The following is a 15,349-nucleotide window of genomic DNA, read 5'->3' as shown; positions in this document are numbered from 1 at the left end:
CTTGTTAGATTCCTTGAGGCATGCCGAGTCAAACGATACCAAATGGTTTTTGGTCGGCCATTTTGTGTGTCGGCCATTTTGAATTTTTTTTTAAGTTCAAGTATTTCAGAAACGCAATTGCGTATTGTTATGAAACTTGGTATGGTTCATCAGCAACATGTTCCGAGAGGACTTGTAAACTTTTCGGCGCCCCCTAGTGGTCAAGAGATTTGAAGCTATATCTCTGCATCTCTTTATCGTATTTACACCAAATTTGGTGGGTGTCATCACAATCAAGGCCTGAGTCACAATTTATTGTTTGGTCAGTGCCCCCTAGTGGTCAAGTCATTTAAGGCTATATCTTCGTATCGCTTTATCGTATTTACAGTAAATTTGGTATGTGTCATCACAGTCATGACCTGAGGCACCATCTATTGTTTCGGCAGAACACCACCTAGTGGTCTCAAGATACAAAAATTGCTATTTTTTCATCAAACTAATGCAAACTTAGATCTTAAATCATGACAGTCATCACGTATGAATCATTTTTTGCCATGTTTGGCTTGACCCCGGTATCGCTGCTTGCAGCTATATTTAGGGGTCAAGCCCCGAAGGGGCGTAGAACCCTATTGTTATTGTTAGTTTTCTTATTATTATTATTTTTCTTCCTCGTTCTTCCGCCGAAATTCAATGGCAGCCCATAGAACCGTACATAGGAAAGTTATGAAATTTGGCACACATGTAGAGGACAGTCTCAGAAGTTACTATAGCAACATTGGTGTGTCTGACTCAAACCCTCTAGCGCCACCAACAGTCCAAAAATCCACTTATGTTCATGCTCACAACTTCTGACCCGTGAGACCTAGAAACTAAATTCTTGTTTCCTCTGAATCCTTGGCTCATGATGATTCAATTGCACACATTGACGTCATTTGTGTCATGCACATCTTTCCGCCATTTTGAATTTTTCGTAAAACCTACTTTTTCCAACTCCTCCTAGACCGTTTGTCCGATTTGCATGTCCTTTGGTATGTAGCATCTAGAGACACCCAAGACAAAAAGTTATCAAAAGCTTTTTGATAGACCAATGCGTTCTCATATAAATTGACAACATATATGGCGGCGAGCACGCCAAAACAGACGTGAGGCCGTATCTTCGCAAAACTTTTGTGTATCGACACAAAACTTGGTATATGTCATAACAGTCATGACCTGAGGGTGCCTGCAACGTTTCGTCACAGCGCCACCTAGTGGTCACGAGATTCGAAAAATGCCTATTTTCGCTTATAACTACTTCAAACTTGAGTCTAAAATCTTGAAGGTGGTCTTGTTTGATTCCTTGAGGCATGCCGAGTCAAACGATACCAAACCGTTTTCGGTCGGCCATTTTGGGTGTCGGCCATTTTGAATTTTCTCATTAAGTTCAGTATTTCACAAACAGAATGGCGTATCGCTACGAAATTTGGCATGGTTCATCGGTGACATGTTCTGAGCGCACCTATAAATCTTTAGGACGGCGCCACCTAGTGGTCAGGATATGTAAATAAATTGTTTAAAATCTTTATATCATTTGATTAAATTGCCACTATGACATAAGACTTCACTCTATTGATTCCTTGGCTCATGCTGAGTCCGACGGTATCAAATATGTCTGAGTCAAACCTACTTCCTGTCGGCCATTTTGAATTATATTGAACACCTACTTTTTCGAACTCCTCCTAGAGCGCTCGTGTGATTGGCTTGATTTTTGGTATGCATCATCTAGAGACACTCTAGACAAAAAGTTATCAAAAGCTTTTCGGTAGACCTATCCGTTGTCGTATAACGCATCAAAGAATGCGAGGGCGAGCACGCCAAAATGTGTTTGAGCCTGTATCTTCGCAAAACTTTTGCGTATTAATATGAGACTTGGTATATGTCATAACAGTGATGACCTGAGGGTGCATGCACCATTTCGTCACACTGCCCCCTACTGGTCACGAGATATAAAAAAATTCTACTTTTGCTTATAACTACTGCAAACTTGAATGTAAAATTATGAGACTGGTCTTGTTAGATTTCGTGAGGCATGCCGAGTCAAACGACACCAACTGGTTTTTGGTCGGCCATTTTGTGTGTCGGCCATTTTGATTTTTTCTTTAAGTTCAAGTATTTCAGAAACGCAATTGCGTATTGTTATGAAACTTGGTATGGTTCATCAGCAACATGTTCTGGGAGGACTTGTAAACTTTTCGGCGCCCCCTAGTGGTCAAGAGATTTGAAGCTATATCTCTGCATCTCTTTATCGTATTTAAACCAAATTTGGTGGGTGTCATCACAATCAAGACCTGAGTCACAATCTATTGTTTTGGACAGTGCCCCCTAGTGGTCAAGTCATTTAAGGCTATATCTCCGTATCGCTTTATTGTATTTACACTAAATTTGGTATGTGTCATCACAGTCATGACCTGAGGCATCATCTATTGTTTCGGCACAGCGCCACCTAGTGGTCTCAAGATACAAAAAAATTGCACTTTTTTCCCTAAAACTAATGCAAACTTAGATCTTAAATTATGACAGTCATCACGTATGAATAATTTTTTGCCATGTTTGGCTTGACCCCGGTATCGCTGCTTGCAGCTATATTTTTCTTATTATTATTATTCAGTTTCTTGTTCTTCCGCCATTGAAGTCAATGGCAGCCCATAGAACCGTACATAGGAAAGTTATGAAATTTGGCACACATGTAGAGGACAGTCTCAGAAGTTACTATAGCAACATTGGTGTGTCTGACTCAAACCCTCTAGCGCCACCAACAGTCCAAAAATCCACTTATGTTCATGCTCATAACTTCTGACCCGTGAGTCCTAGAAACTAAATTTTTGTTTCCTCTGAATCCTTGGCTCATGATGATTCAATTGCACACATTGATGTCATTTGTGTCATGCACATCTTTCCGCCATTTTGAATTTTCCGTAAAACCTACTTTTTCGAACTCCTCCTAGACCGTTCGTCCGATTTGCATGTCCTTTGGTATGTAGCATCTAGAGACACCCCAGACAAAAAGTTATCAAAAGCTTTTTGATAGACCAATGCGTTCTCGTATACCGTGACAACATATATGGCGGCGAGCACGCCAAAACGGACGTGATGCCGTATCTTCGCAAAACTTTATTGTATCAACACGAAACTTGGTATATGTCATTACAGTCATGACCTGAGGGTGCCTGCAACGTTTCGTCACAGCGCCACCTAGTGGTCACGAGATTCGAAAAATGCCTATTTTTGCTTATAACTACTTCAAACTTGAGTCTAAAATCATGAAGGTGGTCTTGTTAGATTCCTTGAGGCATGCCGAGTCAAACGATACCAAATGGTTTTCGGTCGGCCATTTTGGGTGTCGGCCATTTTGAATTTTCTCATTAAGTTCAGTATTTCACAAACAGAATGGCGTATCGCTACGAAATTTGGCATGGTTCATCAGTGACATGTTCTGAGCGCACCTATAAATCTTTAAGACAGCGCCACCTAGTGGTCAGGATATGTAAATAAATTGTTTAAAATCTTTATATCATTTGATTAAATTGCCACTATGACATAAGACTTCACTCTATTGATTCCTTGGCTCATGCTGAGTCTGACTGTACCAAATATGTCTGAGTCAAACCTACTTCCTGTCGGCCATTTTGAATTATATTGAACACCTACTTTTTCGAACTCCTCCTAGAGCGCTCGTGTGATTGGCTTGATTTTTGGTACGCATCGTCTAGAGACACTCTAGACAAAAAGTTATCAAAAGCTTTTCGGTAGACCTATCCGTTGTCGTATAACGCATCAAAGAATGCGAGGGCGAGCACGCCAAAATGTGTTTGAGCCTGTATCTTCGCAAAACTTTTGCGTATTAATATGAGACTTGGTATATGTCATAACAGTGATGACCTGAGGGTGCATGCACCATTTCGTCACACTGCCCCCTACTGGTCACGAGATATAAAAAATGTCTATTTTTGCTTATAACTACAGCAAACTTGAATGTAAAATTATGAGACTGGTCTTGTTAGATTTCTTGAGGCATGCCGAGTCAAACGATACCAAATGGTTTTTGGTCGGCCATTTTGTGTGTCGGCCATTTTGAATTTTTTCTTTAAGTTCAAGTATTTCAGAAACGCAATTGCGTATTGTTATGAAACTTGGTATGGTTCATCAGCAACATGTTCTGGGAGGACTTGTAAACTTTTCGGTGCCCCCTAGTGGTCAAGAGATTTGAAGCTATACCTCCGTATCGCTTTATTGTATTTACACCAAATTTGGTGGGTGTCATCACAATCAAGGCCTGAGTCACAATTTATTGTTTGGTCAGTGCCCCCTAGTGGTCAAGTCATTTAAGGCTATATCTCCATATCGCTTTATCGTATTTACACTAAATTTGGTATGTGTCATCACAGTCATGACCTGAGGCACCATCTATTGTTTCGGCACAGCGCCACCTAGTGGTCTCAAGATACAAAAAATTGCTCTTTTTTCATAAAACTAATGCAAACTTAGATCTTAAATCATGACAGTCATCACGTATGAATCATTTTTTGCCATGTTTGGCTTGACCCCGGTATCGCTGCTTGCAGCTATATTTATTATTGTTATTCTTGTTCCTCGTTCTTCCACCCAAAAGTCAATGGCAGCCCATAGAACCGTACATAGGAAAGTTATGAAATTTGGCACACATGTAGAGGACAGTCACAGAAGTTACTATAGCAACATTGGTGTGTCTGACTCAAACCCTCTAGCGCCACCAACAGTCCAAAAATCCACTTATGTTCATGCTCACAACTTGTGACCCGTGAGTCCTAGAAAATAAATTCTTGTTTCCTCTGAATCCTTGGCTCATGATGATTCAGTTGCACATGTTGATGTCATTTGTGTCATGCACATCTTTCCGCCATTTTGAATTTTCCGTAAAACCTACTTTTTCGAACTCCTCCTAGACCGTCCGTCCGTTTTGCATGTCCTTTGGTATGTAGCATCTAGAGACACCCCAGACAAAAAGTTATCAAAAGCTTTTTGATAGACCAATGCGTTCTCGTATAAATTCACAACATATATGGCGGCGAGCCCGCCAAAACGGACGTGTGGCCGTATCTTCGCAAAACTTTATTGTATCGACACGAAACTTGGTATATGTCATTACAGTCATGACCTGAGGGTGCCTGCAACGTTTCGTCACAGCGCCACCTAGTGGTCACGAGATTCGAAAAATGCTTATTTTCGCTTATAACTACTTCAAACTTGAGTCTAAAATCATGAAGGTGGTCTTGTAAGATTCCTTGAGGCATGCCGAGTCAAACGATACCAAACGGTTTTCGGTCGGCCATTTTGGGTGTCGGCCATTTTGAATTTTCTCATTAAGTTCAGTATTTCACAAACAGAATGGCGTATCGCTACGAAATTTGGCATGGTTCATCAGTGACATGTTCTGAGCTCACCTATAAATCTTTAGGACAGCGCCACCTAGTGGTCAGGATATGTAAATAAATTGTTTAAAATCTTTATATCATTTGATTAAATTGCCACTATGACATAAGACTTCACTCTATTGATTCCTTGGCTCATGCTGAGTCCAACTGTACCAAATATATCTGAGTCAAACCTACTTCCTGTCGGCCATTTTGAATTATATTGAACACCTACTTTTTCGAACTCCTCCTGGAGCGCTCGTCTGATTGGCTTGATTTTTGGTATGCATCTTCTAGAGACACTCTAGACAAAAAGTTATCAAAAGCTTTTCGGTAGACCTATCCGTTGTCGTATAACGCATCAAAGAATGCGAGGGCGAGCACGCCAAAATGTGTTTGAGCCTGTATCTTCGCAAAACTTTTGCGTATTAATATGAGACTTGGTATATGTCATAACAGTGATGACCTGAGGGTGCATGCACCATTTCGTCACACTGCCCCCTACTGGTCATGAGATATTAAACATTTCTAATTTTGCTTATAACTACTGCAAACTTGAATGTAAAATTATGAGACTGGTCTTGTTAGATTTCGTGAGGCATGCCGAGTCAAACGATACCAAATGGTTTTTGGTCGGCCATTTTGTGTGTCGGCCATTTTGAATTTTTTCTTTAAGTTCAAGTATTTCAGAAACGCAATTGCGTATTGTTATGAAACTTGGTATGGTTCATCAGCAACATGTTCCGGGAGGACTTGTAAACTTTTCGGCGCCCCCTAGTGGTCAAGAGATTTGAAGCTATATCTCTGCATCTCTTTATCGCATTTACACCAAATTTGGTGGGTGTCATCACAATCATGACCTGAGTCACCATCTATTGTTTTGGTCAGTGCCCCCTAGTGGTCAAGTCATTTTAGGCTATATCTCCGTATCGCTTTATCGTATTTACACTAAATTTGGTATGTGTCATCACAGTCATGGCCTGAGGCACCATCTCTTGTTTCGGCACAGTGCCTCCTAGTGGTCACAAGATACAAAAAATTGCTATTTTTTCCTAAAACTAATGCAAACTTAGATCTTAAATCATGACAGTCATCACGTATGAATTATTTTTGCCATGTTTGGCTTGACCCCGGTATCGCTGCTTGCAGCTATATTTATTATTGTTATTCTTGTTCCTCGTTCTTCCACCCAAAAGTCAATGGCAGCCCATAGAACCGTACATAGGAAAGTTATGAAATTTGGCACACATGTAGAGGACAGTCACAGAAGTTACTATAGCAACATTGGTGTGTCTGACTCAAACCCTCTAGCGCCACCAACAGTCCAAAAATCCACTTATGTTCATGCTCACAACTTCTGACCCGTGAGTCCTAGAAAATAAATTCTTGTTTCCTCTGAATCCTTGGCTCATGATGATTCAATTGCACATGTTGATGTCATTTGTGTCATGCACATCTTTCCGCCATTTTGAATTTTCCATAAAACCTACTTTTTCGAACTCCTCCTAGACCGTCCGTCGGATTTGCATGTCCTTTGGTATGTAGCATCTAGAGACACCCCTGACAAAAAGTTATCAAAAGCTTTTTGATAGACCAATGCGTTCTCGTATAAATTGACAACATATATGGCGGCGAGCACGCCAAAACGGACGTGAGGCCGTATCTTCGCAAAACTTTATTGTATCGACACGAAACTTGGTATATGTCATTACAGTCATGACCTGAGGGTGCCTGCAACGTTTCGTCACAGCGCCACCTAGTGGTCACGAGATTCGAAAAATGCATATTCTCGCTTATAACTACTTCAAACTTGAGCCTAAAATCACGAAGGTGGTCTTGTTAGATTCCTTGAGGCATGCCGAGTCAAACGATACCAAACGGTTTTCGGTCGGCCATTTTGGGTGTCGGCCATTTTGAATTTTCTCATTAAGTTCAGTATTTCACAAACAGAATGGCGTATCGCTACGAAATTTGGCATGGTTTATCAGTGACATGTTCTGAGCGCACCTATAAATCTTTAGGACAGCGCCACCTAGTGGTCAGGATATGTAAATAAATTGTTTAAAATCTGTATATCATTTGATTAAATTGCCACTATGACATAAGACTTCACTCTATTGATTCCTTGGCTCATGCTGAGTCCGACTGTACCAAATATGTCTGAGTCAAACCTACTTCCTGTCGGCCATTTTGAATTATATTGAACACCTACTTTTTCGAACTCCTCCTAGAGCGCTCGTGTGATTGGCTTGATTTTTGGTATGCATCATCTAGAGACACTCTAGACAAAAAGTTATCAAAAGCTTTTCGGTAGACCTATCCGTTGTCGTATAACGCATCAAAGAATGCGAGGGCGAGCACGCCAAAATGTGTTTGAGCCTGTATCTTCGCAAAACTTTTGCGTATTAATATGAGACTTGGTATATGTCATACCAGTGATGACCTGAGGGTGCATGCACCATTTCGTCACACTGCCCCCTACTGGTCACGAGATATAAAAAATGTCTACTTTTGCTTATAACTATTGCAAACTTGAATGTAAAATTATGAGACTGGTCTTGTTAGATTTCTTGAGGCATGCTGAGTCAAATGATACCAAATGGTTTTTGGTCGGCCATTTTGTGTGTCGGCCATTTTGAATTTTTTCTTTAAGTTCAAGTATTTCAGAAACGCAATTGCGTATTGTTATGAAACTTGGTATGGTTCATCAGCAACATGTTCAGAGAGGACTTGTAAACTTTTCGGCGCCCCCTAGTGGTCAAGAGATTTGAAGCTATATCTCTGCATCTCTTTATCGTATTTACACCAAATTTGGTGGGTGTCATCACAATCAAGACCTGAGTCATAATTTATTGTTTGGTCAGTGCCCCCTAGTGGTCAAGTCATTTAAGGCTATATCTCCGTATCGCTTTATTGTATTTACACTAAATTTGGTATGTGTCATCACAGTCATGACCTGAGGAACCATCTATTGTTTCGGCACAGCGCCACCTAGTGGTCTCAGAATACAAAAAATGCTATTTTTTCATAAAACTAATGCAAACTTAGATCTTAAATCATGACAGTCATCACGTATGAATAATTTTTTGCCATGTTTGGCTTGACCCCGGTATCGCTGCTTGCAGCTATATTTAGGGGTCAAGCCCCGAAGGGGCGTAGAACCCTATTGTTATTGTTAGTTTTCTTATTATTATTATTAGGGGTCAAGCCCCGAAGGGGCGTAGAACCCTATTGTTATTGTTAGTTTTCTTATTATTATTATTATTATTATTATTATTATTATGTTTCCTCTTCCGCCATTGAAGTCAATGGCAGCCCATAGAACCGTACGTAGGAAAGTTATGAAATTTGGCACACATGTAGAGGACAGTCTCAGAAGTTACTATAGCAACATTGGTGTGTCTGACTCAAACCCTCTAGCGCCACCAACAGTCCAAAAATCCACTTATGTTCATGCTCACAACTTCTGACCCGTGAGTCCTAGAAAATAAATTCTTGTTTCCTCTGAATCCTTGGCTCATGATAATTCAATTGCACACATTGATGTCATTTGTGTCATGCACATCTTTCCGCCATTTTGAATTTTCCATAAAACCTACTTTTTCGAACTCCTCCTAGACCGTCCGTCCGATTTGCATGTCCTTTGGTATGTAGCATCTAGAGACACCCCAGATAAAAAGTTATCAAAAGCTTTTTGATAGACCAATGCGTTCTCGTATAAATTGACAACATATATGGCGGCGAGCACGCCAAAACGGACGTGAGGCCGTATCTTCGCAAAACTTTATTGTATCGACACGAAACTTGGTATATGTCATTACAGTCATGACCTGAGGGTGCCTGCAACGTTTCGTCACAGCGCCACCTAGTGGTCACGAGATTCAAAAAATGCCTGTTCTCGCTTATAACTACTTCAAACTTGAGCCTAAAATCATGAAGGTAGTCTTGTTTGATTCCTTGAGGCATGCCAAGTCAAACGATACCAAACAGTTTTCGGTCGGCCATTTTGGGTGTCGGCCATTTTGAATTTTCTCATTAAGTTCAGTATTTCACAAACAGAATGGCGTATCGCTATGAAATTTGACATGGTTCATCTGTGACATGTTCTGAGCGCACCTATAAATCTTTAGGACAGCGCCACCTAGTGGTCAGGATATGTAAATAAATTGTTTAAAATCTTTATAGCATTTGATTCATTTGCCACACTGAAATGAGACTTCAATCCTTTGATTCCTTGGCACGTGCCGAGTCCGACTGTACCAAATATGTCTGAGTCAAACCTACTTCCTGTCGGCCATTTTGAATTATATTGAACACCTACTTTTTCGAACTCCTCCTAGAGCGCTTGTTTGACTGGCTTGATTTTTGGTATGCATCATCTAGAGACACTCCAGACAAAAAGTTATCAAAAGCTTTTCGGTAGACCTATCCGTTGTCGTATAACGCATCAAAGAATGCGAGGGCGAGCACGCCAAAATGTGTTTGAGACTGTATCTTCGCAAAACTTTTGCGTATTGATATGAGACTTGGTATATGTCATAACAGTGATGACCTTAGGGTGCATGCACCGTTTCGTCACACTGCCCCCTACTGGTCATGAGATATAAAAAATGTCTATTTTTGCTTATAACTACTTCAAAATTGAATGTAAAATTATGAGATTAGTCTTGTTAGATTATGTGAGGCATGCCGAGTCAAACGATACCAAATGGTTTTCAGTCGGCCATTTTGTGTTTCGGCCATTTTGAATATTTTCTTTAAGTTCAAGTATTTCAAAAACGCAATTGCGTATTGTTATGAAACTTGGTATGGTTCATCAGCAACATGTTCTGAGAGGGCTTGTAAACTTTTCGGCGCCCCCTAGTGGTCAAGAGATTTGTAGCTATATCTCTGCATCTCTTTATCGCATTTACACCAAATTTGGTGGGTGTCATCACAATCATGACCTGAGTCACCATCTATTGTTTTGGTCAGTGCCCCCTAGTGGTCAAGTCATTTTAGGCTATATCTCCGTATCGCTTTATCGTATTTACACTAAATTTGGTATGTGTCATCACAGTCATGGCCTGAGGCACCATCTCTTGTTTCGGCACAGTGCCTCCTAGTGGTCACAAGATACAAAAAATTGCTATTTTTTCCTAAAACTAATGCAAACTTAGATCTTAAATCATGACAGTCATCACGTATGAATTATTTTTGCCATGTTTGGCTTGACCCCGGTATCGCTGCTTGCAGCTATATTTATATATTATTCTTCTTCTTGTTCTTCCGCCATTGAAGTCAATGGCAGCCCACAGAACCGTACATAGGAAAGTTATGAAATTTGGCACACATGTAGAGGACGGTCTTAGAAGTTACTATAGCAACATTGGTGTGTCTGACTCAAACCCTCTAGCGCCACCAACAGTCCAAAAATCCACTTATGTTCATGCTCATAACTTCTGACCCGTTAGTCCTAGAAACTAAATTCTTGTTTCCTCTGAATCCTTGGCTCATGATGATTCAAATGCACACATTGATGTCATTTGTGTCATGCACATCTTTCCGCCATTTTGAATTTTTCGTAAAACCTACTTTTTCGAACTCCTCCTAGACCGTTTGTCCGATTTGCATGTCCTTTGGTATGTAGCATCTAGAGACACCCAAGACAAAAAGTTATCAAAAGCTTTTTGATAGACCAATGCGTTCTCATATAAATTGACAACATATATGGCGGCGAGCACGCCAAAACGGACGTGAGGCCTTATCTTCGCAAAACTTTATTGTATCGACACGAAACTTGGTATATGTCATTACAGTCATGACCTGAGGGTGCCTGCAACGTTTCGTCACAGCGCCACCTATTGGTCACGAGATTCGAAAAATGCCTATTTTCGCTTATAACTACTTCAAACTTGAGTCTAAAATCTTGAAGGTGGTCTTGTTAGATTCCTTGAGGCATGCCGAGTCAAACGATACCAAACGGTTTTCGGTTGGCCATTTTGGGTGTCGGCCATTTTGAATTTTCTCATTAAGTTCAGTATTTCACAAACAGAATGGCGTATTTCTACGAAATTTGGCATGGTTCATCAGTGACATGTTCTGATCGCACCTATAAATCTTTAGGACGGCGCCACCTAGTGGTCAGGATATGTAAATAAATTGTTTAAAATCTTTATATCATTTGATTCATTTGCCAGACTGACATGAGACTTCACCCTATTGATTTCTTGGCTTGTGCCGAGTCCGACTGTACCAAATATGTTAGAGTCAAACCTACTTCCTGTCGACCATTTTGAATTACATTGAACACTTACTTTTTCGAACTCCTCCTAGAGCGCTTGTTTGATTGGCTTGATTTTTGGTACACATCATCTAGAGACACTCCAGACAAAAAGTTATCAAAAGCTTTTCGGTAGACCTATCCGTTGTCGTATAACGCATCAAAGAATGCGAGGGCGAGCACGGCAAAATGTGTTTGAGCCTGTATCTTCGCAAAACTTTTGCGTATTAATATGAGACTTGGTTTATGTCATAACAGTGATGACGTAAGGGTGCATGCACTATTTCGTCACACTGCCCCCTACTGGTCACGAGATACAAGAAATTTCTATTTTGTCCTTATAACTACTGCAAACTTGAATGTAAAATTATGAGAGTGGTCTTGTTAGATTTCGTGAGGCATGACGACTCAAACGATACCAAATGGTTTTTGGTCGGCCATTTTGTGTGTCGGCCATTTTGAATTTTTTCTTTAAGTTCAAGTATTTCAGAAACGCAATTGCGTATTGTTATGAAACTTGGTATGGTTCATCAGCAACATATTCTGAGAGGACTTGTAAACTTTTTGGCACCCCCTAGTGGTCAAAAAGATTTGAGGCTATATCTCTGCATCTCTTCATCGTATTTACACCAAATTTGGTGGGTGTTATTACAGTAATGTTCCGAGTCACCATCTACTGTTTTAGCCAGCGCCCCCTAGTGGTCAAGTCATTTAAGGCTATATCTCCATATCGCTTTATCGTAATTACACTAAATTTGGTACGTGTCATCACAGTCATGACCTGAGGCACCTTCTATTGTTTCAGCACAGCGCCACCTAGTGATCTCAACATACAAAAATTTGCTATTTTTTTCATAAAACTAATGCAAACTTAGACCTTAAATCATGACAGTCATCACGTATGAATCATTTTTGCCATGTTTGGCTTGACCCCGGTATCGCTGCTTGCAGCTATATTTATTATTATTATTATTAGGGGTCAAGCCCCGAAGGGGCGTAGAACCCTATTGTTATTGTTAGTTTTCTTATTATTATTATTATTAGGGGTCAAGCCCCGAAGGGGCGTAGAACCCTATTGTTATTGTTAGTTTTCTTATTATTATTATTATTATATATTATTCTTCTTCTTGTTCTTCCGCCATTAAAGTCAATGGCAGCCCATAGAACCGTACATAGGAAAGTTATGAAATTTGGCACACATGTAGAGGACAGTCTAAGAAGTTACTATAGCAACATTGGTGTGTCTGACTCAAACCCTCTAGCGCCACCAACAGTCCAAAAATCCACTTATGTTCATGCTCACAACTTCTGACCCGTGAGTCCTAGAAAATAAATTCTTGTTTCCTTTGAATCCTTGGCTCATGATGATTCAATTGCACACATTGATGTCATTTGTGTCATGCAAATCTTTCCGCCATTTTGAATTTTCCGTAAAACCTACTTTTTCGAACTCCTCCTAGACCGTCCGTCCGATTTGCATGTCCTTTGGTATGTAGCATCTAGAGACACCCCAGACAAAAAGTTATCAAAAGCTTTTTGATAGACCAATGCGTTCTCGTATAAATTGACAACATATATGGCGGCGAGCACGCCAAAACAGACGTTTGGCTGTATCTTCGCAACACTTCGGTGTATCGACACGAAACTTGATATATGTCATTACAGTCATGAACTGAGGGTGCCTGCAACGTTTCGTCACAGCGCCACCTAGTGGTCACGAGATTCGAAAAATGTCTATTTTCGCTTATAACTACTTCAAACTTGAGTCTAAAATCATGAAGTTGGTCTTGTTAGATTCCTTGAGGCATGCCGAGTCAAACAATACCAAACGGTTTTCGGTCGGCCATTTTGGGTGTCGGCCATTTTGAATTTTCTCATTAAGTTCAGTATTTCACAAACAGAATGGCGTATCGCTACGAAATTTGGCATGGTTCATCAGTGACATGTTCTGAGCGCACCTATAAATCTTTAGGACGGCGCCACCTAGTGGTCAGGATATGTAAATAAATTGTTTAAAATCTTTATATCATTTGATTAAATTGCCACTATGACATAAGACTTCACTCTATTGATTCCTTGGCTCATGCTGAGTCCGACTGTACCAAATATGTCTGAGTCAAACCTACTTCCTGTCGGCCATTTTGAATTATATTGAACACCTACTTTTTCGAACTCCTCCTAGAGCGCTCGTGTGATTGGCTAGATTTTTGGTATGCATCATCTAGAGACACTCTAGACAAAAAGTTATCAAAAGCTTTTCGGTAGACCTATTTGTTGTCGTATAACGCATCAAAGAATGCGAGGGCGAGCACGCCAAAATGTGTTTGAGCCTGTATCTTCGCAAAACTTTTGCGTATTAATATGAGACTTGGTATATGTCATAACAGTGATGACCTGAGGGTGCATGCACCATTTCGTCACACTGCCCCCTACTGGTCACGAGATATAAAAAATGTCTATTTTTGCTTATAACTACTGCAAACTTGAATGTAAAATTATGATAGTGGTCTTGTTAGATTTCGTGAGGCATGCCGAGTCAAACGATACCAAATGGTTTTTGGTCGGCCATTTTGTGTGTCGGCCATTTTGAATTTTTCTTTAAGTTCAAGTATTTCAGAAACGCAATTACGTATTGTTATGAAACTTGGTATGGTTCATCAGCAACATGTTCTGGGAGGACTTGTAAACTTTCCGGTGCCCCCTAGTGGTCAAGAGATTTGAAGCTATACCTCTGCATCTCTTTATCGTATTTACACCAAATTTGGTGGGTGTCATCACAATCAAGACCTGAGTCACAATTTATTTTTTGGTCAGTGCCCCCTAGTGGTCAAGTTATTTAAGGCTATATCTCTGCATCTCTTTATTGTATTTACACCAAATTTGGTGGGTGTCATCACAATCAAGACCTGAGTCACAATTTATTTTTTGGTCAGTGCCCCCTAGTGGTCAAGTCATTTAAGGCTATATCTCTGCATCTCTTTATTGTATTTACACCAAATTTGGTGGGTGTCATCACAATCAAGACCTGAGTCACAATTTATTATTTGGTCAGTGCCCCCTAGTGGTCAAGTCATTTAAGGCTATATCTCCGTATCGCTTTATTGTATTTACACCATATTTGGTGGGTGTCATCACAATCAAGACCCGAGTCACAATTTATTGTTTGGTCAGTGCCCCCTAGTGGTCAAGTCATTTAAGGCTATATCTCCGTATCGCTTTATTGTATTTACACTAAATTTGGTATGTGTCATCACAGTCATGACCTGAGGCACCATCTATTGTTTCGGCAAAGCGCCACCTAGTGGTCTCAAGATACAAAAAAATTGCTATTTTTTCATAAAACTAATGCAAACTTAGATCTTAAATTATGACAGTCATCACGTATGAATCGATTTTGGCCATGTTTGGCTTGACCCCGGTATCGCTGCTTGCAGCTATATTTATTATTGTTATTCTTGTTCCTCGTTCTTCCACCCAAAAGTCAATGGCAGCCCATAGAACCGTACATAGGAAAGTTATGAAATTTGGCACACATGTAGAGGACAGTCATAGAAGTTACTATAGCAACATTGGTGTGTCTGACTCAAACCCTCTAGCGCCACCATCAGTCCAAAAATCCACTTATGTTCATGCTCACAACTTGTGACCCGTGAGTCCTAGAAAATAAATTCTTGTTTCC

Source organism: Misgurnus anguillicaudatus, chromosome 21 (assembly GCF_027580225.2).
Source record: "Misgurnus anguillicaudatus chromosome 21, ASM2758022v2, whole genome shotgun sequence".
NCBI lineage: Eukaryota > Metazoa > Chordata > Actinopteri > Cypriniformes > Cobitidae > Misgurnus > Misgurnus anguillicaudatus.
Note: the sequence above shows the minus strand (reverse complement) of the source record.